Source organism: Dermochelys coriacea, chromosome 4 (assembly GCF_009764565.3).
Source record: "Dermochelys coriacea isolate rDerCor1 chromosome 4, rDerCor1.pri.v4, whole genome shotgun sequence".
NCBI lineage: Eukaryota > Metazoa > Chordata > Testudines > Dermochelyidae > Dermochelys > Dermochelys coriacea.
Window position 1 is genome coordinate 132235231 of NC_050071.1, and position 26387 is coordinate 132261617.

Genomic DNA, 26387 nt, shown 5'->3' on the forward strand with positions numbered 1-26387 from the left:
AGGGAAGGTAGGTGCTGTGGATGTGCTCACAACAAGGTGGCATTATCCACGGTAGAAAATGATTCCAGGTCCTACAGAAAAGAGTCAGTGTTTTTCTCAAAAACTTAGTTTCTATCTCTAATTTCTATCATTCAATCTGTGAAGACCAATCAGGGAAGCACAGAGTCATAGACAGGCCATATAACATGTTAAATGGATAATCTTAGTATAAAAGATCAACTACATGTGAAATGGTTTCTACAGTCAACTATATAAACTCTTGTGAATAGACGATATGAGAGTCTCTCTGGTGAAATCTTGGGTAATCCAGGGCTGGGTTTGTAAGTATGAAGGATGTCCCAGTCTGAGTTATTCCTGTATGACTGCTGAACATAAGCTAAATAAATACAGTGTGTAGCACAATTCATTTTCTTATGCAGAGTTTATGATCTACCTGTTCAAGACATGGATTTCCCTAGTTACAAGTATATTGTTGTTCAGAGCACTTGACCAAACAGACAAGATCCCTACCCCTAAGTACTTATCTAATGATGCCTGAGGTAACAGCTAAGGTATAAGGACTTCTGATAACAGTGGCTAAGTAAGCCCCACACTATTTGAATCAGGCACATTCATAGTTCACTGGGAGATGTGATTATACACATTTATTTATCTATGGAGATGTTTGCACCACGCACCTTGGTGTAGTATCTGAGCATTTTATATGGGGATTGTGGAATAATTTCCTCTCTAATCAGAACAATTTGCAAGTCAATAATTACCTCTGTGTGTCTTTCTGGTGCTCAGGTGCATGTGTATACATACATAGGAAAAGTCCTGTAAGACTTGGGAGTGTATTTTTCCAAATATCCAGTGTGCAGCTCACTTTGTAGCACTGAGGCATTCATTCTGAATTCACCTCCTTTGTTGGGATGGTGCTGAATTATTATAAATTACTGTGGTTGACATGAGTGTGGTAAGCTTGATAAGTCTGAATTTGCTAGAGGATTCTGGGAGCAGGATTCTCATCGTCAGACAGGCCATGTGGAATTTCCTGAGCGCTGAATTGCAGTTGGACATTGACACGATGTGACACTCTGTGCCCATATTCCCACAGGATATGATTATGATGTTGTAACTTTTACAAAATATGTCATGCGATGGTTGTCAATGGAAAAGTTGGGGTTTGCTGAGTGTGATTATCCTATTTGTATGCATGTATCATTTTGGTATCTGGAGTTATGAATATTGACTATGCATCGGTATCTCAAATGTACTTGCTCCTGGATAACTCCCACAAGTTAGTTTACATTCAGTCTAGCCAGCACATTGTGAATGTTCTATTCATGGTAAGGGCCAATCAACAAAAACAGTGAGCCATGGGAAAAGCTTATCCTCATCTGAGGAGCTTTCCTGTGGACGCTTCAGCCAATATATGGGTAATGGCTGCTATGACTCATTGAAGCATGCAAAGGCAAGTGACCAGATAATGTGATTCTAGAGTCCATTTAGTTTCTGTATTTTCCCATAAATTGTGCTGGGAACTTTGCTTGGAACAATGGAGTTCCCTCCACATGGAAGAAGCTATAAAAGGGGGAAGTGACACCATCACTGGGCCTCACTTTCATCCCCTCACAACTCAACACCTGGAACACCTTAGAAACATGACTGAACAAGGGAAGAGGGTCCCAGGAGGGAAAGAAGACAAGCCCTACCTGTGTATGGAAGATTGATGGACTGTTTGTACCATCAAAGTGAGATACTTCTTAATACAAATCATGTCTAATATAGAACGAGGTGGCCAACCTGAGCCTGAGGAGGAACCAGAATTTACCAATGTACATTGCCAAAGAGCCACAGTAATATGTCAGCAGCGCCCATCAGCTCCCCCATCCTGCTCTTAGCGCCTCCTGCCCACTGGCAGCCCCGCTGATCAGCGCCTCCCCTCCCTCCTGATCAGCTGTTTCATGGCATGCAGGAGGCTCTGAGAGGGAGGAGGGAGGTGGAGGGCATGGTAGGGCTTAGGGAGGGGGTGGGAAGGGGTGGAGTGGGGGCAGGGCCTGTGGCAGAGCCAGGAGTGAGCAATGAGCACCCCCCAGAACACTGAAAAGTTGGCGCCTGTAGCTCCAACCCTGGAGTCGGTGCCTATACAAGGAGCCACATATTAACTTCTGAAGAGCCGTGTATAGCTCCGAGCCCCAGATGGCCACCCCAGTATAGAACTTTGATTGTGATTTGTTATTTCTTAGGCAACTAACTTTGATCTGTACCCTATTACTTATAGTCACTTAAAATCTATCTTACTGTAGTTAATAAATTCGTTTGACATTTTTACCTAAAACAGTGTGTAGCTTGAAGTGAACAAAAACTGGTGCATATCCTCTTCACATTGAGGACTAGATATTAATCTTATACTGGTCAGGCTTTTGACCAGGGCAGGACGGTGCAGTGCAAGTATAGAAGCTTCAGGGAATTGGCTGAAGTCTTTCTATTGTTAGTTCCTGAGTGGCTGAGGAGAAGCATTCATGAACTGCAGCTGGGTGTGCCCCCCCTGTGTATAATGTCTGTGTGAGTGCAGGACTGGGAGCAGTCTGCAGCTTTCACAGCCTCACAGTCTGAGAGGGGACCCAGACTGGTATGCCAGAGGGCTCAGCATTCAAAAAATAAAACAATGTAAACTTTAGAGCCTACATGTCCACCCAGTCCTACTTCTTGTTCAGCCAATTGCTCAGACAAACAAGTTTGTGTACATTGCAGGAGATAATGCTGCCCACTTCTTGTTACAATGTCAGCTGAAAGTGAGAACAGGTGTTCACGATGCACTGTTGTAGCTGGGCATCGCAAGATATTTTCATGCCAGATATGCTAAAGCTTCATATGTCCCGTCATGCTTCAACCACCATTCCAGAGGACATGTGGTCCATGCTGATGACAGGTATTCTGCTCAATAACGATCCAAACAATCGATGCATGTTCATTTCCATCATCTGAGTCAGATGCCACCAGCATAAGGCTGATTTCTTTTTTGGTAGTTTGGGTTCTGTAGTTTCTGCATTGCAGTGTTGCTCCTTGTAAGACTTCTGAAAGCCATGCTCCACACCTTGTCTCGCTTAGATTTTTGAAAACACTTCAGATGCTTAAACCTTGGGTCGAGTGCTGTAGCTATCTTTAGAAATCTCACATTGATACCTTCTTTGTCAAATCAGTGGTGAAAGTGTTCTTAAAATGAACAATATATGCTGGGTAATCACCTGAGACTGTTATAACATGAAATATATATTCCAGAATGCGGGTAAAGCAGAGCAGGAGACACAATTCTCTCCCAAGGAGTTCAGTCCCAAATTTAATTAACACATTGGTTTTTTTAACAAGCGTCATCAGCATGGAAGCATGTCCTCTGGAGTGGTGGCTGAAACATGACGAGGCATATCTGGCATGTAAGTACCTTGCAATGCCGGCTACAAAAGTGCCATGTGAACACCTGTTCTCACTTTCTGGTCACATTGTAAATAAGAAGCAGGCAGCATTAGCTCCCGTAAATGTAAATAAACTTGTTTGTCTTAGCAATTGGCTGAACAAGAAGTAAGACTGAGTGGACTTGTAGATTCTGTTTTATTTTTGAGTGCAGTTATGTAACCAAAAAAATCTATATTTGTAAGTTGTACTTTCACAATAAAGAGAATGCACTACAGAACTTGTATAAGGTGAACTGAAAAATACTATTTCTTTTGTTTGTTATTTTTACAGTGCAAATATTTGTAATAAAAAATAATATGAAGTGAGCACTGTACACTTTATATTCTGTGTTACAATTGAAATCAATATATTTGAAAATGTAGAAAAACATCCAAAAATACAGTATTTAATAAATTTCAGTTGGTATTCTATTGTTAATAGTGCTATTAAAACTGCGATTAATCACGATTAATTTTTTAAATTGCGATTAATTTTTTTGAATTAATCACGTAAGTTAACTACGCTTAATTGACAGCCCTAAAAACAACATATAGATGGTAAACTTAAAACAGACTGACCTTGGTCAACTGACTGTGTAAGACCTGCACAACCACAAAGCTGTCTCAAAGAGCGATTGATTACTGACTTAATGATTGATGAGAGAGTAAATGTCAGCTGGCCTTCAGTCTGTCCATAGTGTCCCTTCTGAAAACATTCATTAGAAAACACAGGTTATGTCACGCCAAGGTAGCATATTTTGGGGTTATGTGACTCCTCCTCCGAAAAAGGGGTATAAATACCGGGGAATATCATCTGCTCAGTTCTCACCCCAATTAACATTTGCATGAAGCCGTGATGTTGTAGGACACAGGTAGCCAACACCCTGCTACAGGGACTTGTGGAGGACTTTTGAGCCAGAGGGTTTCAGGGTAGCCAACACCCTGCTCCAGGGGATATTGACATCCCAAGTGCTTGAGAGAAGAGAAGAAAAGAAAGGCCTTCATCTAGGACTGGTAGCCTATGCTGCTTTGTTGCTAATGAGGATACTGTGTAGGGCCAGCCTGTTACTCGGGGTTTATGCTTGGGGAATTATTAGGAAGAGGCATTGTATAGCCATTTTGCTGCTCTGCTATGATTCTTTCAAATAAATAGCTTTGCATTGAAGAAAATGGAATCCAGGCTTTTACTGGTTTCAGAGTAGCAGCTGTGTTAGTCTGTATCCGCAAAAAGAACAGGAGTACTTGTGGCACATTGGAGACGAACAAATTATTGAGCATAAGCTTTTGTGAGCTACAGCTCACTTCATCAGATGCATGCAGTGGGAAAATACAGTGGGGCGCTTTTTATATACACAGGAACATGAAACAATGGGTGTTACCATACACACTGTAACAGAAGTGATCAGGTAAGGTGAGCTACTACCATTTCCAGCAGTTGACAAGAACATGTGAGGAACAGTAGGGGGGAAAAATAAACATGGGGAAATAGTTTTACTTTGTGTAATGACACATCACTCCCCCGTCTTATTCAAGCCTAATGGTGCCAGTTGCAAATTAATTCCAATTCAGCAGTCTCTCGTTATGGTCTGTTTTGAAGTTTTTGTTGTAATATTGCCACTTTTATGTCTGTAATTGAGTGACCAGAGAAATTGAAGTGTTCTCCGACTGGTTTTTGAATATTATAATTCTTGACATCTGATTTGTGTCCATTTATTCTTTTACGTAGAGACTGTCCGGTTTGGGTAATGTACATGGCAGAGGGGCATTGCTGGCACATGATGGCATATATCAATCATATTGGTAGATGTACAGGTGAACGAGCCTCTGATGAAGTGAGCTGTAGCGAAACGAAAGCTTATGCTCAAATAAATTTGTTAGTCTCTAAGGTGCCACAAGTACTCCTTTTCTTTTTGCGAATACAGACTAACACGGCTGCTACTCTAGAGCCTCTGATAGTATGGCTGATGTGATTAGGCCCTATGATGGTGTCCACTAAATAGATAGGTGGACACAGTTGGCAACGGGCTTTGTTGCAAGGATAGGTTCCTGGGTCAGTGGTTCTGTTGTGTGGTGTGTGGTTGCTGTGTATTTTCTTCAGGTTAGGGGGCTGTCTGTAAGCAAGGACTGGCCTGTCTCCCAAGATCTGTGAGGGTGGTGGGTCGTCCTTCAGGATAGGTTGTAGATCCTTGATAATGCACTGAAGAGGTTTTAGTTGGGGGCTGAAGGTGACGGCTAGTGGCGTTCTGTTATTTTCTTTGTTGGGCCTGTCCTGTAGTAGGTAACTTCTGGGTACTCTTCTGGCTCTGTTAATCTGTTTCTTCACTTCAGTAGGTGGGTATTGTAGTTGTAAGAACGCTTGATAGAGATCTTGTAGGTGTTTGTCTCTGTCTGAGGGGTTGGAGCAAATGTAGTTGTATCGTAGAGCTTGGCTGTAGACAATGGATCGTGTGGTGTGGTCTGGATGAAAGCTGGAGGCATGTAGGTAAGTATAGCGGTCAGTAGGTTTCTGGTATAGGGTGGTGTTTATGTGACCATTGCTTATTAGCACTGTAGTGTCCAAGAAGTGGATCTCTTGTGTGGACTGGTCCAGGTTGAGGTTGATGGTGGGATGGAAATTGTTGAAATCATGGTGGAATTCCTCAAGGGCTTCTTTTCCATGCGTCCAGATGACGAAGATGTCATCAATGTAGCGCAAGTAGAGTAGGGGCATTAGGGGTAAATTCTCCCCAGTTGTGAGCCAATAAAGGTCCCAGTTCTTCATCCTCCTCCAAATACAGCCATGTAAAACCAAACTTATATAAACTGATGCAAGAAAAAGAAGCTAGAAGAGAGGAAGTATTGGCTTGTGGTTAAGGCAGAGGAATGGGCTCTAGGAAAGTTGGGTTTTAGTGACTCTGCCACTAGCTTGTTGTCAGACTTTGGGCAAGTCACATAACCGCTCCATGCCTTAGTTTCCTCATCTGTATAACGTGGATTTTAGTTGCTTACCTACCTTCCAGTGGGAGCGTGTAGCTTTATTCATTATTGTTTGCGAAGCATCTTGAGATTCATGGATGGATCGAAGTGCAAATATCTTTATGCAGATTTTTGGCTTACAACTGGATGGAGTCTGCAGTCCACATGTGAGTTGAAGTGGGGGCTGTTTTCACACACAGGCAAAGGCTGAGAGCAGTTTGTTACTGGCTAGTAAATAAAGCTTAGCAGAGCTCACTGACTGGGGGCTCCTGATTTCGTTCCACCTCGGAGTCTAGTCGGCTTGTGCATTGAGTGGCTGATGCCTCATGCCTTGCTGATTAGTAAGTAAACCCCAGCTGCTTCGGGCAGGGCAAGGATGGCTGTATGGGGCTGCTTTGAGCCCTGCTCGGAGGTGAGAGGGCATTGCTTTCTTCTGCTGGGGCATCCTTGCAGCCCATTGGCTGGGGCTGGGCTCGCCCTCCCCACTCACACTCCATGAGATGGGCTGGATCAGCTGCCAGTTTCCAAAGCTCCAAGGGGCTGAAGCCTGTAACTAACTGGGGGGGTATTTGCCTGGGCTCCTGCACCCCACAGCCCACTCCTGCTGGACCCTGGGGCCAGTGACTCTCAGTGCTTGAGTGTCTCCAGAGTGCCCTGTTGCCAGGTGGTGACTGGCTCTGATTTGCAGGCCAGTGTGTTTTCCGTGGCTGGGGCCAGCAGACGCTACCCGTGGCAGAAGCTTTGGATTGTGCGGGACTGCTGCTTATAGCTTGGACAGGCTGCAAAACGCTGCCCCAAAGCTGCAAATAAACATGGAAAGGGCGAGCGTGCCCCTGCTGGCGTAACAGTGCTGGACTGCTCATTGATTGTTCGGTTCTCTGGCCAGGCTCATTCTGGGGCCCTCCAGCATGTTGTATTCTCCAGCTGTTTGAAGTGTTTTTTCAAATGAAATTAAAGGAGATTTTGAAACAAAATGTAATTTTGAATTAAAAAATTGAATAGTTTTGTTTTTGAAAATGTCCATTTTTTCCCCTGATTGAACCAATCTGGTGAATTCAACACAAATATGGAAACATTTTGGTTGACCCAAATCTATATTTTGGGGCAAAAATAAGAAAAGGGTCACTGAAAAATCTCACCCTGCTCTGTCAGAGCTTTCTGGGTGGTGCGGGACACCCTCCTCCTTCCAAGGCTGCATGCTTGAATCGGAAAGCCATTGGTTTGCCTACGCTGTATGATAATTTAATATTTGTATTGGCAGTGGTGTGCCTAGGAGCCCCGTCATGAACCATTGTGTTAGGTGCTGTACAGACGCAGAACAAAAAGATGGTCCCGGTACCAAATTGCTTACAGTCTAATACTGTGTGTAACCCCCCAAATTGAAAAATCATTATTCAGACCTCTGAAAAATCATGAGATTTAAAAAAATAATAAGTTTTAGCTCTTTTTTCTTTGCTGTGTTTAAGCCTTTGGTGTTCAGATTTTCCAATTTTAATCCACAACATGATGGCTACAAATCTGGATTTTTTTGCAATGAAGCTGAGATTCTGGGCATTTGTACTTTTCAAGGCCAGAAAGGACCATTACGCTCATCTGGTCTGACCTCCTGCATAGCATAGGCCAGAGAACCTCCTCAAAATCATTCCTAGAGCAGCAGTTTTAAGGAAAAAACGTTCAATCTTGATTTCAAAATTGCCAATGATGGAGAATCCACCGAAACCCTTGGTAAATTGTTCCCATGGTTAATTACTCTCCCCACTGTATTTTCCACTTAATGCATCCAATGAAGTGAGCTGTAGCTCATGAAAGCTTATGCTCTCAAATAAATTTGTTAGTCTCTAAGGTGCCACAACTACTCCTTTTCTTTTTGCGCATACAGACTAACACAGCTGCTACTCTGAAAACTGTTTAAAATATATGCCTTATTTCCTATCTGAATTTTTTTAACTTCAGCTACCATCCACTGGATCATGTTACACCTTTCTCTCCTAGATAGAAGAGCTCATTATTAAATATTTGTTCCCCGTGAAGGTACTTACAGGCTATAATCAAGTCACCCCTTAATCTTCTCTTGTTAAACTAACTAGTTTGAACTATGAGTCTATCACTGATGAGGCATGGTTTTGTATCCTTTAATCATACTTTGGCTCTTTTCTAAACCCTTTCCAATTTATCAACATCTTTCTTGAATGTGGGCATAGAACTGGACACAGTATTCCAGCAGCGTCTCCAACCAATGTCAAATATCTTCGTAAAATAACCTCTCTACTCCTGTTTTAGATTCCTCTTTATGCATCCCAGGATCACATTAGCTCTTTGGCCACAGGGTCACCCTGGTATAACACAAAAAGAAAAGGAGTACTTGTGCACCTTAGAGACTAACAAATTTATTAGAGCATAAGCTTTCGTGAGCTACAGCTCACTTCATCGGATGAATTTGGTGGAAAAAACAGAGGAGAGAAAAAACAGAGGAGAGATTTATATACACACACACAGAGAACATGAAACAATGGGTTTATCATACACACTGTAAGGAGAGGTTTCAGAGTAGCGCCGTGTTAGTCTGTATTCGCAAACAAGAAAAGGAGTACTGTGGCACCTTAGAGACTAACAAATTTATTAGAGCATAAGCTTCGTGAGCTACAGCCACTTCATCGGATGCATTTGGTGGAAAAAAACAGAGGAGAGATTATATACACACACACAGAGAACATGAAACAATGGGTTTATCATACACACTGTAAGGAGAGTGATCACTTAAGATAAGCCATCACCCACAGCAGGGGGGGAAAGGAGGAAAACCTTCCATGGTGACAAGCAGGGTAGGCTAATTCCAGCAGTTAACAAGAATATCAGAGGAACAGTGGGGGGTGGGGTGGGGGGGAGAAATACCATGGGGAAATAGTTTTACTTTGGTAATGACTCATCCATTCCCAGTCTCTATTCAAGCCTAAGTTAATTGTATCCAGTTTGCAAATTAATTCCATCAGCAGTCTCTCGTTGGAGTCTGTTTTTGAAGCTTTTTTGTTGAAGGATAGCCACTCTTAGGTCTGTGATCGAGTGACCAGAGAGATTGAAGTGTTCTCCAACTGGTTTTTGAATGTTATCATTCTTGACGTCTGATTTGTGTCCATATCATTCTTGTCCATAATAGACTGTCCAGTTTGGCCAATGTACATGGCAGAGGGGCATTGCTGGCACATGATGGCATATATCACACCTTTGGTAGATGCGCAGGTGAACGAGCCTCTGATAGTGTGGCTGATGTGATAGGCCCTATGATGGTATCCCCTGAATAGATATGTGGACAGAGTTGGCAACGGGCTTTGTTGCAAGGATAGGTTCCTGGGTTAGTGGTTCTGTTGTGTGGTGTGTGGTTGCTGGTGAGTATTGCTTCAGATTGGTGGGCTGTCTGTAAGCAAGGACTGGTCTATCTCCCAAGATCTGAGAGAGCGATGGCTCGTCCTTCAGGATAGGTTGTAGATCCTTGATGATGCGTTGAGAGGTTTAGTTGGGGGCTGAAGGTGATGGCTAGTGGCGTTCTGTTGTTTTCTTTGTTGGGCCTGTCCTGTAGTAGGTGACTTCTGGGGTACTCTTCTGGCTCTGTCAATCTGTTTCTTCACTTCAGCAGGTGGGTATTGTAGTTGTAGGAATGCATGATAGAGATCTTGTAGGTGTTTGTCTCTGTCTGAGGGGTTGGAGCAAATGCGGTTATATCGTAGCGCTTGGCTGTAGACAATGGATCGAGTGGTATTAAGATAAGCCATCACCAACAGCAGGGGGGGGGAAAGGAGGAAAACCTTTCATGGTGACAAGCAGGTAGGCTAATTCCAGCAGTTAACAAGAATATCAGAGGAACAGTGGGGGGTGGGGTGGGGTGGTATAACATGATAATCATGTTCAGTAGATTATTCACCACAACCCCCAAATCTTTTTCAGTCACTGCTGCCCAGGATAGAGTCCCCCATCCTGGAAGTATGGCCTCCATTCTTTGTTCCTAGATGTATACATTTATAGTTAGCTATAATAAAACGCATAGTGTTTACTTGTGCCCAGTTTACCAAGCGATCCTGATTGCTCTAGATCAGTGACCAGTCCTATTTATTATTTACCACTTCCCCATTTTTGTGTCATCTGCAAACTTTATCCATGATGATTTTATGTTTTCTTCCATTGTTTAAAACATTAAATAAAGTAGGGCCAAGAACAGATCCCTGTCAAACCCCACAACCCCACTAGAAATATTACTTTTCTTCAATTCTTTATTAATTAACCTCTGTGTCATCTGCGCCATTATCTTGCCTGGGATGATGTCAGAGACTGACAGGCCTATAATTACCCGGGTCATTCTGTTTACTTTGTTTAAATATTGGCACAACATTAGCTTTCTTTCAGTCTTCTGGAACTTCCCCAGGCACTAGGAGTTATCGAAAATCAACATTAATGGGCCAGTGATCTTGTCAGGCAGCTCTTTTATACTCTTGGATGAAAGTTAAAATGTCTAACTTTAGTAGCTGCTGTTTAACATCCTCCTGAGGCATTAGTGGAATTATGTTATCATTAAGGCTGACAGTCTGTCACGGAGGTCATGGATTCCTTGACTTTCCATGACCTCCGTGACTTCTGCAGCGGCTGGTTCTGGCTCAGGGACTGCCTGAGCTGGGCAGCCCCAGACGAGCAGTAGCAGTTTGGGTGTGTGGGAGGGGGCTTATGGCTAGGGACAGGGGTTTGGGGAGTGCAGGGGTGAGGTGCTTAACTTGGGGTAGGGGGCTTAACTCGGTGGGGGAGTGCTTAACTTGGGGGTCCAAGTGTAGACATGCCCTGGGTCAAATTAATCCTTGGTGTAATCCATTGAAGCAGATTAAAGTTACATTCTACAGGCGAACTTGTCCCACTTTTAAATTTTAAAACACACTATTGCTCATGTCAGAATAAGTTATGTTATTCAGGGAGTGAATAAGCCGCCCTCCAAGTGACGTAACTTACACCGACCTAAGCGCCGGTGTGGACAGCCCTATGTTGTCAGGAGAAGCAGGTATAGCACTAGAGCGATCCCTATAGGCCTAAGAGAATAGTTCAATCTCCTGTCCCATCCAGTCCTTGGCTTCCTGCTGGAGGCCTCAGGCTTTTGCCACACCCTGTTCCAGAGAGAAGCAGAAGAGAAGTCCTCCAAGCAGCCTAGAGTGGCTCCACGGGAAGCAGCCAATCAGAGGAGCTGCAGGAGCTGGCAATCAGGGCCATTTAAAAAGGAGCAGCAGGGACAGAGTCAGTCAGTTGCTGCCCAGAGCTGGAAGAGAGCGGCCTGAGGTCCTGCCTGGCTGAAAGAGCTGCAGAAGCCTGGACAGCCCATTGTGGGCAGGGACCGGGGGGGGAGCTAGGAAGGAGCTCCGGGCTGGCTGCTGGGACTGAGCAAGGACTGAGCCCAGGGAGAGCTGCAGGAAGACAGGGAGGAAGCTTTTGGTTATGGCCCTATTCCAGGGCCAGGAAAAGTTAAAGACTGTGTACCTCGGAAGGGGTTTATTCTGTTCCACCTACAGACACTGCGTGTGACTCAGCCAGAAGTCTGATAGATGAACACATTGATTTGAGCCTGGCTCAGTGGAGGCAGGCTCAGAATTTTCCCATACAACTGACAGGCACAAAACCCATGTTCCAGGTCCAGGCCTCTTATATGGGTCAAACATTGTAGCCGATCTTATGCTGTGCTTGAGGGAGGACTAGAGCAAGGTTCTGTCCCTTATCACTCCCACAGCTGCAAAATGAAACAAATTCCTGGCTTTAAACAGCACTGCTGAAGTTCCTTAATATTGTAACTCCTGCGAATAGTTTTTTGACTTGCAGGGTCCATAGTTCTTGGGGTGGGGCCATCATGTCCCTTGTCTCAATTTGTCCAAGAAAATCTGCACAATTGGGGATTTTGTTTGCACTGAAAAGTCCCTTCAGGTTATGCTAGAAAGGCTCAGTGAAAGGGTGCAGAAAATGCAGCTCTTTTACATAGATTACAAGGCCAGAAGGGAACACTATGATTTTCTACCCTGCCCTCCTGCCTAACACGACTGTGGCAGTAATAATCATGCCGCCTTCGTGCAGCCAATCAAGTGGTGTGTCTAATGACTGCTAGATGCTGATCCACTTCTGCCTTGACAGCATCAGAAATACACAGTGAGCCATTGCACAGCAAATAATATTGCTCAGCCACCTCTCAAAGAACGACCAGCAATTGGGATCCTACTGCTGCGAAGGGGACTCCAACAGGCTGCTTAGAACTGGACACAGAAGGAAACTGAACTGGAAAGCATTTGCTGTGGGGAGGGAGGGAATGTTTTGGATGGGAGTTGCTGGGAGCATTGCATCAGCCAGGAGGGAGAGAGTCTAAGCAGAGGCTTAGGGGCTGTCCTGTTCAGGCTGTCCTGAACTGCTTCCAAAACTGTACGTCTTTAGGCTGCACTGAAGCTGTGGCTGCCAGAGGCACGGCTTTGAAGAGAGATGGGTCCAGCCCAGGCAGGTTGCCTGGACCCTGTTGTTGCCTGGGTCCTTTTAAAGACGGGGATACGTTTATTTTTCTGATTTGAAAATAAGTGAATTTAAATATATTTGGCGCATGTATGGAGGGGAGGGGGTTCAAGTTGCAGAGAACTAAATGTGGTAAGAGGAGAATCCTCTGGAATTTTGGGTTCCCAGTGTTAAGTGTGTAAGGCTCCCCCTGCCTTGTTGGCTCAGGACACACTGGGGCTTGGAGTTACTGTCTGAACTCTGGGTCTCATTCTGAGGTGTGGGTGCTGAGTGCATCTTGGGATCAGGCCCTTCATTCGGAAGCCACTGAATTCTCTCCTTCCCCAAATAAATTTCCCAGGCTCCATGGAATATGCAGGGTACCTCTAATCTCCTCAGAGAGTCCTGGCCTGAGAATACTCCTTTGTACTTCCACAGAACTAGTTGCCTGGGTGAATTAGTCCTGTTCCTTGTTTCCATGACACCGATCAGTAAAGGGCATAACAGCAGCAGCCACAAAATACCTGTCAGTCTGTCTCCCTGTCTTGCGATACCCCAGACTTCTCCCCCTGGTGTAACTGTCACATCTCTTGCAGTGATGCCGGAAACATGAGGTACATCAGCACTCGAGGAGAAACCAGGAGCGTTGACTTTGAAGGAGCCCTCTTTTCTGGCTATGCACCGGATGGTGGCCTTTTTGTGCTCCAGGAAACCCTACCCTGGATTATAACACTCTGCGAACATGGAGTGCCTTCTCCTATCCAGAGCTGGTGAAAGAACTGAGTTCACTCTTCATCTCATCTGAACTAATCCCACGGAAAGAGCTGAATGGTCAATGCAAACCAGAAACATGCTGTAGGAGTCACATTATTTGTATCAAAGCTCTTAGATGAGACTATTATTTTACCACAGCGGTTCTCGAAATGGGGGGTCGCATCCCGTCAGGGGGTTGTGAGGTTATTATGTGGCAGTCATGAGCTGCCCAGCTCTAAAGGCAGTGCTGCCGCCAGCAGCAGCACAGAAGTAAGGGTGGCGATGGGGCGCTAAGTCTGCTGTGAAAAGTGATATTGGCACAGTTTCTTCGCACCCCAGTATTAAACAGTAATGATTTAAAAAATCCTTGTCCGCTTATAACAATAATTCAATAAAAATGTGTGTTAGTCTTAATGTGAAAGTGATGAGAAAAGGTAAATCCATTTTGAAGAACAGGGTATAAATTTACCATTTAAAATAATGTTAAATATTAAAAATGTTTTTTATTTATAAGGACGGGGGGTCGCACTCAGAGGCTTACTGTGTAAAAGGGGTCGCCAATATAAAAAGTTTGAGAATCACTGTGACCCTGTATTAATCCATCAGTCTAATAAGCCTGATCCTCAATTGACCTATGGAGGCCCTTACTGGCCAGAATCTCAATAGTTATTTTAATGTTACCCTGTCCTTTCTCTCCCCCAATTGTTACATCCACTTGTCATTGAACTAGATTGTTGGAAATCTGCTTCTCTTCTGAAGACTAGCAGAAGAGTCTCTAAACAAACAAATTCTGTCTCTGTCTATAAATGTCATTCTCTTAAATGGCTAATGCAGTTTCCCAGGTTGCTGTGGGTGCAAATACAGTGTGTATAAAGCTGCAAAATCAGTGCTTTTGGGCACCTTTATGTTGGCTGCAGCAGTACCAGCTGCACACTGCTGTTCCATGTAGAAAACTCCTAGGAACACGGGAGCGTATCAGATGAGACCATTGGTGTATCTCAGGGTGTGCATGGAAAAGATAAGATGGCTCTGTCACCTTTGTGGCTTCTATCATAGAAGACCTGTGGAGCCCTAAGTGGTTTTTGATTGGTGTAGACAGGATTAAGGAAGAAATTTCCTCTCTTGCTGTGTGTGTGGTTTTTCTCTGCTTTGGGTAGCATCCTGTCAGAATTTGGCCCAGATTGTTTTAAGTAACACATATTTGAAAACAGATGTAAAAGCAAATGTAGCAATTTGATTCCTTCTTCTATCAGAAGTTCCTGGTTCTATATTTTCCCTTGGCAAAATGGATCACAAAACAAGCATGTAACATGAAGCCAGGTGTAGGTTTTGGTAAAGAAAACTTGTAACAAATCGGTGGCCTCTTGGTGCTTCAGAGCTGTCACTGTGGTGCACTCCATGGATGCGCAAATTTCTCTCCAACAATGGGAAAAGAGTTTGGATTCTCCTGCTGTAAAAGCAGCATCTCCTTAGCTGTCAGCTGTAAATGGCCTCTGACAGACAGTTGTGCAGTTCTGTTTATACAGTTAGATTTTAATATAGCACCTATCCAAAGTCTCACTGCGTCCATTAGAGGGCAGTGGGGACCATCTACCCGAGCTGGTTCACTGCAACATTGGTTGATTCTTGTTTTAATTGTTCAAATAATTCTGATTGGGTCAGATCCTCAGTTGGTATAAATCAGCACAGCTCTGTTAAGGTCAGTGGAGCTGTCCAATTTACACTGAGGAGCAGACTCTTAATTTGTAAGAGAATAATGTGTTGGGCTTCTGTCTATCACTTCCTCAGCTCTGCGGTACTGGAGAGTCTTTGGTTTTTCAGTAAAGATTCTCATGAGCCTGGCAAACCATGATCATGCAGGTGATGTGTTGGAGGTTTGTTCCTGGTACCTGTTCTAACAGTCCCCTTCAACTGCTTCCCTCCAGATCTGATTGACAGCGCCTTCCGGAGGTTCTGGCACAACAATGTTGTGCATCTGGCCAGGCTGAAGGATGGGTTGAATGTTTTGGAGCTCTGGCATGGTGTAACTTATGCTTTTAAGGACTTGTCCTTGTCCTGCACAGGGCAGTTTTTACAGTACTTCCTAAAGAAAAGGAAGAAGCACATCACTATTCTGGTCGGTAGGTTACAGCTAAACAGATGGATGCAAGAAATGTACTTGGAATTTATGCCAGTGCAGAGGCTACCAAAATGGTGCAAAGGTCCATATACTCTAGCCTCATATTAGTGCTTATGAGTGAAACTGGATTGATAACTAGTATGTAAGTCTCCAGGGTTATCTCAAACAGGGCAGCCAGTATGCCTCACTTGACCTAGAGGACATCTTTACTGGTTCAGCCTCCCATTCATTCTTTGGTGCCTCTGCTGAGACCAGCAAAGGTGCCACTGGTGGTAGTGGTTTGTGATGCAGACACTTGCCTATTGGGAGGTGTTCATTTTCCAGTGTTAAATGCCATACACCCGGCACTAAGCAAAAGTATCCCAGTCTGAGAACTGCACCCTTCTTCTGTGTGAAAATACAAATCTGGCTGATCTTTCAGTCTTTAATTAACTCTTAATTAATAGATATCATTATTTTCTCCTTGATTATGTTAATGTGAAACAGGAACTGCGGGAGACACTGGTAGCGCAGCAATTGAAAGTGTGTGAGGGGAAAACAACATGGATATCTTTGTTCTATTACCCAAAGATCTCTGCAGCCAGATACAAGAACTGCAGATGATGACAATGATTGAAGAGAATGTCCGTGTGTTTATTGGTTTGCATTTTGTTAGATTATCTATTTTATACTATTGCTGGGTTGATGTTAAAGTCAGTCCCAATGTGAACTGGCCATTAATTCTAGAAAGCCTCGGGGGAATTGTGTTCTATGCTGCTCCCACTGTGGGTGTACCTTGTTGGGCCATCAATCATCATGACTTGTATGCAGTATTTTGTAGCCATGTGGGTCCCTGGAAATTAGAGAGACAAGGTGGGTGAGGTGATACCTTTTATAGGACCAATCTCTGCTGGTGAGAGAGAAAAGGTTTCGCGTTTACACAGAGCTTTTCTTCAGGTCTGAGTATGTTTCCCAGACCTGAAGAAGAGCTCTTTGTAAGCTTGTCTCTCACCAACAGAAGTTGGTCCAATAAAATATATTACCCTCTCCTGCTTCTCTCTATTCAGCATGACTGTTACTTCAACGTTTCACTTTTCAGAACCCCAGGCCTCTAACTAATTGGAGGCTAGTTGGAGTTGCGTTACTTTCTTGACTTGTTCACCAGTTGACTCAGAGCTGCTCAGGTTTCCTTCTTTTCTAGTCATAGGTTTAAAACTATTCCCCAGTGGCTGAATAGTATTTACACAGATAATTGGTTTGCACTAAAAGAATGAGACCTTCCCTCCAAGATAATTTATCCTCCTTGCTGCTCAGTCTTCCCCTCCCTTGTAAATAGTTGGAGTTATTCTGGTCAGTTTTCTTCTTAGAGAGGTGATTAAGAAGAAGCAGAAAGCATACGGGGAGTGGAAGATGGGAGGGATCAGCAAGAAAAGCTACCTAATTGAGGTCAGAACATGTAGGGATAAAGTGAGAGAGGCTAAAAGTCGAGTAGAGTTGGACCTTGCAAAGGGAATTAAAACCAATAGTAAAAGGTTCTATAGCCATATAAATAAGAAGAAAACTAAGAAAGAAGAAGTGGGGCCGCTAAACACTGAGGATGGAGTGGAGGTTAAAGATAATCTAGGCATGGCCCAATATCTAAACAAATACTTTGCCTCAGTCTTTAATAAGGCTAAAGAGGATCTTAGGGATAATGGTAGCATGACAAATGGGAATGAGGATATGGAGGTAGATATTACCATATCTGAGGTAGAAGCGAAACTCAAACAGCTTAATGGGACTAAATCGGGGGGCCCAAATAATCTTCATCCAAGAATATTAAAGGAATTGGCACCTGAAATTGCAAGCCCATTAGCAAGAATTTTTAATGAATCTGTAAACTCAGGAGTAGTACCGAATGATTGGAGAACTGCTAATATAGTTCCTATTTTTAAGAAAGGAAAAAAAAGTGATCCAGGTAACTACAGGCCAATTAGTTTGACATCTGTAGTATGCAAGGTCCTGGAAAAAATTTTGAAGGAGAAATTAGTTAAGGACATTGAAGTCAATGGTAAATGGGACAAAATACAACATGGTTTTACAAAAGACAGATCGTGCCAAACCAACCTAATCTCCTTTTTTGAAAAAGTAACAGATTTTTTAGATAAAGGAAATGCAGTGGATCTAATTTACCTAGATTTCAGTAAGGCATTTGATACTGTGCCACATGGGGAATTATTGGTTAAATTGGAGAAGATGGGGATCAATATGAACATCAAAAGGTGGATAAGGAATTGGTTAAAGGGGAGACTGCAACGGGTCCTACTGAAAGGCGAACTGTCAGGTTGGAGGGAGGTTACCAGTGGAGTTCCTCAGGGATTGGTTTTGGGACCAATGTTATTTAATCTTTTTATTACTGACCTTGGCACAAAAAGTGGGAGTGTGCTAATAAAGTTTGCAGATGATACAAAGCTGGGAGGTATTGCCAATTCAGAGAAGGATTGGGATATTATACAGGAGGATCTGGATGACCTTGTAAACTGGAGTAATAGCAATAGGATGAAATTTAATAGTGAGAAGTGTAAGGTTATGCATTTAGGGATTAATAACAAGAATTTTAGTTATAAGTTGGGGACGCATCAATTAGAAGTAACGGAAGAGGAGAAGGACCTTGGAGTATTGGTTGATCATAGGATGACTATGAGCTGCCAATGTGATATGGCTGTGAAAAAAGCTAATGCGGTTTTGGGATGCATCAGGAGAGGCATTTCCAGTAGGGATAAGGAGGTTTTAGTACCATTATACAAGGCACTGGTGAGACCTCACCTAGAATACTGTGTGCAGTTCTGGTCTCCCATGTTTAAAAAGGATGAATTCAAACTGGAGCAGGTACAGAGAAGGGCTACTAGGATGATCCGAGGAATGGAAAACTTGTCTTATGAAAGGAGACTTAAGGAGCTTGGCTTGTTTAGCCTAACTAAAAGAAGGTTGAGGGGAGATATGATTGCTCTCTATAAATATATCAGAGGGATAAATACAGGAGAGGGAGAGGAATTATTTAAGCTCAGCACCAATGTGGACACAAGAACAAATGGGTATAAACTGGCCACCAGGAAATTTAGACTTGAAATCAGATGAAGGTTTCTAACCATCAGAGGAGTGAAGTTTTGGAATAGCCTTCCAAGGGAAGCAGTGGGGGCAAAAGATCTATCTGGCTTTAAGATTCTACTTGATAAGTTTATGGAGGAGATGGTATAATGGGATTTTGGTAAGAAATTGATCTTTAAATATTCAGGGTAAATAGGACTAATTCCCTGAGATGGGATATTAGATGGATGGGATCTGAGTTACCCAGGAAAGAATTTTCTGTAGTATCTGGCTGGTGAATCTTGCCCACATGCTCAGGGTTTAGCTGATTGCCATATTTGGGGTCGGGAAGGAATTTTCCTCCAGGGCAGATTGGAGAGGCCCTGGAGGTTTTTCGCCTTCCTCTGTAGCATGGGGCATGGTTGACTTGAGGGAGGCTTCTCTGCTCCTTGAAGTCTTTGAACCATGATTTAAGGACTTCAATGGCTCAGACATGGGTGAGGTTTTTCATAGGAGTGGGTGGGTGAGATTCTGTGGCCTGCGCTGTGCAGGAGGTCGGACTAGATGATCAGAATGGTCCCTTCTGACCTTAGTATTTATGAATCTATGAATCTAGAAGGATCGCTCATGACTCAGTTTGGCCCAGGCAGCACTCTGGGAGCCATAAGACATGCGTTCAAGTCTTGACTCTGCTGCTGGTTCATGTTATGACCTTGGAATAACGTAGAGATGAGCTCAAACCAAAGTCCCAGATCCAAACACTCTTAAAAGTTGGGAATGCTGAGTAATTTAGAATCGGAACCTACATCTGGATCCAAATATTGCTGTTGGACCCTCTATATGTGTGATGGCTGAACCAAAAGCCCAGCTCCAGTTCGATGGCTAGAATAACCTATCAATCTTGAATCCTATTTGGTAGGCGAAAACAACTATTTTAATGCCTAATTCACTAATTTCAGCAACACTTCAGTTAATACTCCTGATTGTTCCTCTTTTCCACAGCTCATGGAAATAGTGATGAAATTGACGAGTCGATCAAAGAATTGTTCGCTGATGCAGATTTTGCCAGACAACACAATCTGATGAGTTTGAACTCAATCAACTTGTCTAGGATTATGGTGCAGATTGCTCACTACTTCTATGCTTACTTTCAATGCACCCTATCCATGGACATGACTCCACTGTCGGCTGTGGAAATTGTTGTGCCAACAGGGGCTGGAGGAAATCTCACAGGTTAGGTGGGAGGAAAAGACATTCTTTGCGTCTTAAAACCAAACACTGGTTTGTGATAAAGAGGGAGGTTGTATTTTTTTTCTGAACCACTTAAATCATGATTAGTAATATTTAAGTACGAACAGCATTGCTGGTGACATACATGATACAGATAATCCAAAATAGTGCTATGGTGCCATATATAGATAATAAGGTATGAGCATGTTAAAAATACACATGAACAGAATTAGTTGGATACTGAAGAGAGAAAATACTGCAGAGATGATTTTTCTAAATTAGATGTGAATACATTTGTAGTAGTACAACTAATCTGGCCTGTGTGTACGTGCTGGGTAGGGGCTGTGTGTACCTGTGGCTCATTATACATACATTTGCACATGAACTCTATCCTGTTTTGCAGGGGGGGCAATCATGGTAACAGCTCTCTCCTAACTTTACAGTTCTGGCCTTTTTAACTTTAGGGGAATCATATCTACTGGAAAAGCAAAACAAGGGGTGATGTAAAAAGTTGCATTCATGATATTTCAGGAGCATCTGCCTGAAGCTTCATTAGCATGTTGCCAAGAGTTCAAAAGTCACATCCTATCTGAATGAAAAGCATCTTCCAGAGGTCCCTCTCTTCACAACATCTCTTAATATGATGGTGGGGGCCGCAGAGACTCCAGGACCAGCCATGTGGTGGTCTCTCTTGCTGTGAGGCTGCTCAAATGGAGCATTGTACACAGGGAGCTGTACTTTCTTTGGGCTATACTTGTATATTAAAGATATAGCTGCATTATGGAACATAATTTTTGGCCTCTCCTGATAAATTTGTACAAATGGAGGAGCAATGATTTCATTGGTTAATCCGCTTTATGAGCATTTCATCGTGGGGCTGAAGCCCAGGTGTAATTGTTTTCTTTCCCTGCTGGATATATCGCCCAGAAAATGGTACTTCCAATCCAACTCGTTGCTGTGGTGAATAATAACATTATGCACAGGGCAATTCAGCATGGAGATTTCTCATTCTCGGGGAGTGTTAAGCCAACTTTAGCTTCTGCAATGGATATTCAGGTATGTGTCTGCTTAAGAAGGAGAGATCATATATACTATGTTGAATGATGCATCTACTAAAATTATTTTGCTATCCAGATTCTGTTCTACATCGGTTCTTACACCACACTCCTCACTGCAGAGTCTGAGTGCCTTCCAGTAGTGCATGAAGTGATGTGACTAACATGTCATGTGTGGTTCATTCTCCCTCTGATTGTCTCCCTAGTGGGAGAATTCTTTGTGCAGTGTGATTTTTTGGTAGGGATTTTTTTGTTTTGTTAACGTGTTGCTCTGTGTTTATACTACCAACAGCAGGCTGAAGAAGGTTCCCTGGCATTTGGAGAAGGTGGGGAGATTTGTGATGGTCGGTAGTTCCAGATAGGCCATTCCACAGTCTCAAACCGCCTTTGAGACAGCTCGGTCTCCTGTATAGATGAGCTTTTCCCCTGTGGTAGAAAGTCCCATTGTGCCTGAGAAGTGGAGTTGTCGACCATGTTCTTCATCCAGGAGCGCAATTAAAAAAATCCTGGGTCTCTGCCAAGATGTCAGTAATTCTGCTAATCTGCTTCCTGACCTCTAGCCAGGTCACTATATTATCCCCCTGTTCTGGGGTAACAACATCCCCCGGACAAGCTGTTCATATGTTGTCTCAGGCAGTCTTCTCTTCCAGTTGCAGGTCCTGTGCCATTTTGCCAGTGGCTGATAGGGGAGCCCTGGTCCACCTGCTACTCTGGGTTCCAGCCCAGGAACCCTGTGACTAGCAACCTAGGGCTTCTCGCTCTCGGACCCTGTTGCTGTTGCCTAGGGTTCCTACTCCACCTCCCTACATGTGGTTTACCACCGGCGGTTCCTTTGCTCCCCATGGCTACTTTACCTTTCTTGCCTGAATCCCCAGTCTCGGGCAGGATTCCAGGTTTACTCTCCCCCTGGATCTTCTCCTTGTCCATGGCCAACACCCTTTCTCTCTAGGGAGTGACTGTAAATCTCCCTGCAGCTGTCTTCTGCTCTCAACTTCCTGGCTTTATACTAACCAGCCAGCCCCTACACAGCAGGCTTCATGATCAGCTACACCTGAGTCTTTTGCCTCTCAGCCCCACATTAACCCCTTCAGGGCCTATTAGGATGCACACCCCATCAGAGGGCCACATAATGGGGTCCTCTTTCTCTTTTTTGTCCTCTTGTTGTATGCTAGGACTAGCCAACTCTAAAACATTAGGTTGAGCCAGCTACATTGCTCAGAGGTGTGAAAATCCACACCCCTGAGCAATGGACTTAAGCAGCTCTAACCCCTAGGTGTAAATTCTTCATCAGCCTCCTTACCAGTTCTTGGGGAGGTGGATTAACTAGGCCGAGGAGAGAATCCTTCCCCTCGGCTTCGGTAGTATCTACACTGAAGTGCTACAGCAGTGCAGCTGCAGCTGTGCCACTGCAGTGTTTCAAGTGTAGACAAACGCCTAGACTCTGAGCTCTCTAGGGTCAGGACTATCTTCTTTCTTTGACCATACAATGCCTAGCACAAGGGAGCCCTAATCTTGAATTTCCCATGGCACTGGTGGTTTTCATGGTGTGGTTTTTAGGTTTTGATTATCAACTAGACTGAGAGCAGTCCCTTAAAGAATTTCTTCCACATAAGCCACTAGATGGCTGTCAGAGGGTACCTTCTTCATTATGAGAGGTTTCAGAGTGGTAGCTGTGTTAGTCTGTATCAGCAAAAATAACGAGTCCTTGTGGCACCTTAGAGACTAACAAATTTATTTGGGCATAAGCTTTCGTGGGTTAGAACCCACTTCATCAGATGCATGGAGTGAAAATACAGGAGCAGGTAATAAATGCATGAAAGGATGGAGGTTGCTTTGAATAAATTTGTTAGTCTCTAAGGTGCCACATGGACTCCTCGTTATTTCCATTTCATTATGTTTCTCCATGTACAAATGAGGATTAAGGGAAATATCGAATGTCTACTCATTCAGTGAGCACTCTCCATGGTTCGCCCAGAATGAGGCTGGAATCCTGTGGGGGGCGAGAGGGAAGACCGACAAAACTGAAGCTATACCAGAAAAGTGTCTCATGCAGGCAACCCCTTTCAATGTGAAATGAGCTGTGAATTGTTTCCTAGGAGGAGCAATTCCAGGACAATAGTGACAGCAATGGACAGTAAAAGCTCCCAAATGTGCTGACATACCTTTATAAATGGCCTGGAATAGAGCCAGGTAGCTGGGTGTTTCCAGCCCTATTTATTCTGACACAAATATACAAGGCCTCATTCTGCAAGAAGCTGAGTATCTCCAATTCTCATTGAGCACACAAGAGGTGCTCAGCCGTGCGGTACAGTAGTATCTACTGCACTAAGTATCCAACTAGAGATCACCGGTGCTCCAGATTCTGAATTTGATCCTTTGTGGATGGAGGTTCATGTGTGTAGAGTGTGTTTTTTAGGAAACTTACAATATGGAGATAATCTTGTGGCTGCTTTCGGACTGTGATGGCAGCTTGATTAAAACTCTGATGGAACAGTTTTACACATCAAAAAACCTTACACTCCCAGAAGTAGTGAAGAGAAAGGTCAGTCCCTTCATGTGTGTTTAGTAAATACTTTTCCATCACAATTTTTTAAATCAGCTGTTTTCAGAATAAATATTAATATTGCAAGTGTATTGAAGGGATCATGCCACGTCATCTCAAACCTAAAATGTAGGTATGTGTAGGTAGGGTGGTGGAAGACAGGCGTTTACAAAACCTGTGTGCATAGGTATCTTTTAAAATTACAATTATTTTGTTGGGATTTAAACATTCCCCTGTAGTCCTAGAAACCCCAGTCCAGTAGCATGTGCATTATTTGTATATAGGACCAAAACACTCCCCGACAATGTAATTTCACTGTGCAACACCCTGAGCCAGCAAAGCTTTTAACCAAGTGCATAACTTTAAATTTGTGAGTGGTGGTATGGATTTCTGTGGGACTACATGCATGCTTAACCTTTTAAGCAAGAGCTTTGGTGAACCAGGCATCAGCTGAAAGGGAGAAAAATCAAAGGTGAAAAGTAAACTAATGGTTTCAATGTTTGTTATCACCATGGGAAAGAAACACTAGCAAAGCCCTTGTTAAATCGTAGAAGATATGTATTATTTCAGCCATCACAAACATCAGGGTTTGGGATCGATATCCTCAAATACCGGTGTCAGTTGCATTGTGTCCGCCAACAAATGGCAGTTATTAACTGATATAGCTGGACTGACTCTGGTGATGATATCAATGTGTCTGACAGAAGTACCCGTCTCTCTTGCATTCAAGATACTAACAAATAAGAAGGTGTTACATAAAGTGGTAATATCACAGAATGAACTTTTAATACATTTTTAAAAATGATTTGTCATTGATCTGTAAATTCTAGTGTGGTTTTTGTCTATGATTTTTGGGGGTTTTGTTTCTGTTTTTTCCCCTCTCCTTGGTTCTCCAGCTTTCTGAAGTGCTGAGCTCATGTTCAGCATCTGACAAAGACATTGTTCAAGCAATGAGACGCTGTTGGGAAGATAATCACTACCTGTTATGTCCCCACTCAGCTGTGGCTGTTCACTACCATTATCAGCAGTTGGACTGCCATGTCAGCAAGTAAGAAGCTACTAATGGAAGGCCAGATTCCTTTCAGGAAGTGGCTAACATCCCAGGTGATCTTATGAGAGCAGCATTTGTGCTTCCTTCTGCGGCAAGAGGGAGATCCTGGCTCACATCTGCATGGGTGCCTCAGGTTGCAGCCTCTCTTCCAACTCCTTCATAACCTCTTACTGAGGTTGTGGCTGCACTTTTTCCTGCACCTCCTGATCCAATCACATCCCATCTGTGCCCCTCAGAGTTGCGGGACCTTCTTGTCAACCTCCTCCTGGCACTGGCCAGGTTGACCATCCACCACACTGGGAGGAGGAAGCTGGACAAAGAGGTGCTCTGCGACCACAGGCCTATTTCCGTTCCCTTCTCAGATCAGACCTCCAGCCAGACTCACTGACTCATTAGACACCTTTGAGGAGCCATGAGCGCTGTCTGGAGTTCTTTGCTCAGTGTGCCCCTCTGGCTCCCTCATTATTAACCTTTGACCCCACTTCTGTTTTCTCTTTAATTGTCCCCAGAAATTGCTAAGAGCCTAGGCTTGGTGGTTCTGCCCCTTTAGCAGAGGGGGTGTGCCCTTTATTTTGGGTGGGTCTACACCCAACTGACACCAGAACTACTAATAGTACACGACATCCTAGGTCTCTCTCTCTCTCTTTTCACAGCAGACCCAGGTGCTGCTTAGCACCTGCCTCAGCAGCAAAGTTCCCAGATGCCGTGCTCCGAGCGAAGCTTTTTCCTGAAGTTCCACCCGATATACAAGCTTTAAAAGTGATGGAGACCAGGTCCACGACACTGAGGAGAGAAGACGACTGGGCAAAAACCCTAAGAGACAGAATAGAAGCCATTGCCAAGCGCAGACACACATAGGTGGAGTTCGTCTGATCCTGAATAGTGCCATGCCTGGGCAGTCCCGTATAAAAGACAAGGCTGACTTAATGATGCTTAAGCTTTCTGATAATTTCCTTTCCTAAGAAAGTCCTAATGAACTCAATAGAGGAATACAACGTCTCCATATAACTTGTAACCAAAGCGAAAGAATTCTGTAACTGGAATATAATTCTCGATCAAATTCTATGGAATGGTTTAAAAAAATTATAGAAAGGATCTGTCTGTCAAATTCTTTAGAATTTAGGGTTTTTAGAGTAACTTCGATAGAATCCTGTTTAAAGTCTCTGGACTCATATTGCTTTTATCCCTGTTAATGCTTATGGAAAAGTTCTTTCAAATTTATCTTCAAAGTGCCTTACAAACATGAATCATTATCTAACTAAGGCTTTACACAATTATTACAATCCTGTATCTTTCCTTCCCTAGAAAAGAATCCCTAAAGGGATATAATACAAATTGCTGTAATGATTTTTTCCCTAAAAAGTTACGTTGTAATTTGAATAAGTAATACAAATGAACTGTTGTCCAAAGTACGCTAAGTAAAATCAGTGCTGCATTCTGGCTTCTGTATCCATTTTTTGATATCGTGATAATGCTGAATTTTATCAGTTTCTTTACCTGCCCACCAGAGGGCACTGCAATCTAATTTTTTTCCATATTTTAAAATAGATCATACATTGAAAGAGGGCTCACCAGTTGTCACCTGTATGCTGCTCAAGGAGCCATAGAGGATCTTTGGAGACTTGAATCTCCATTTAGGTGAACAAAAGATGACAGATGATGTTTCAACAATACTTCCAGGGACTAATCTTCACAAATCAAGATGTGAATT

At 43.4% G+C, this 26387-nt stretch overlaps 1 pseudogene; it reads left to right on the top strand.

Moving 5' to 3' along the window:
• Positions 1-6861: 6861 nt before the first annotated feature.
• LOC119854831 lies at positions 6862-26116 on the top strand (annotated as a pseudogene).
• The last annotated feature ends 271 nt before the right edge of the window (positions 26117-26387 follow it).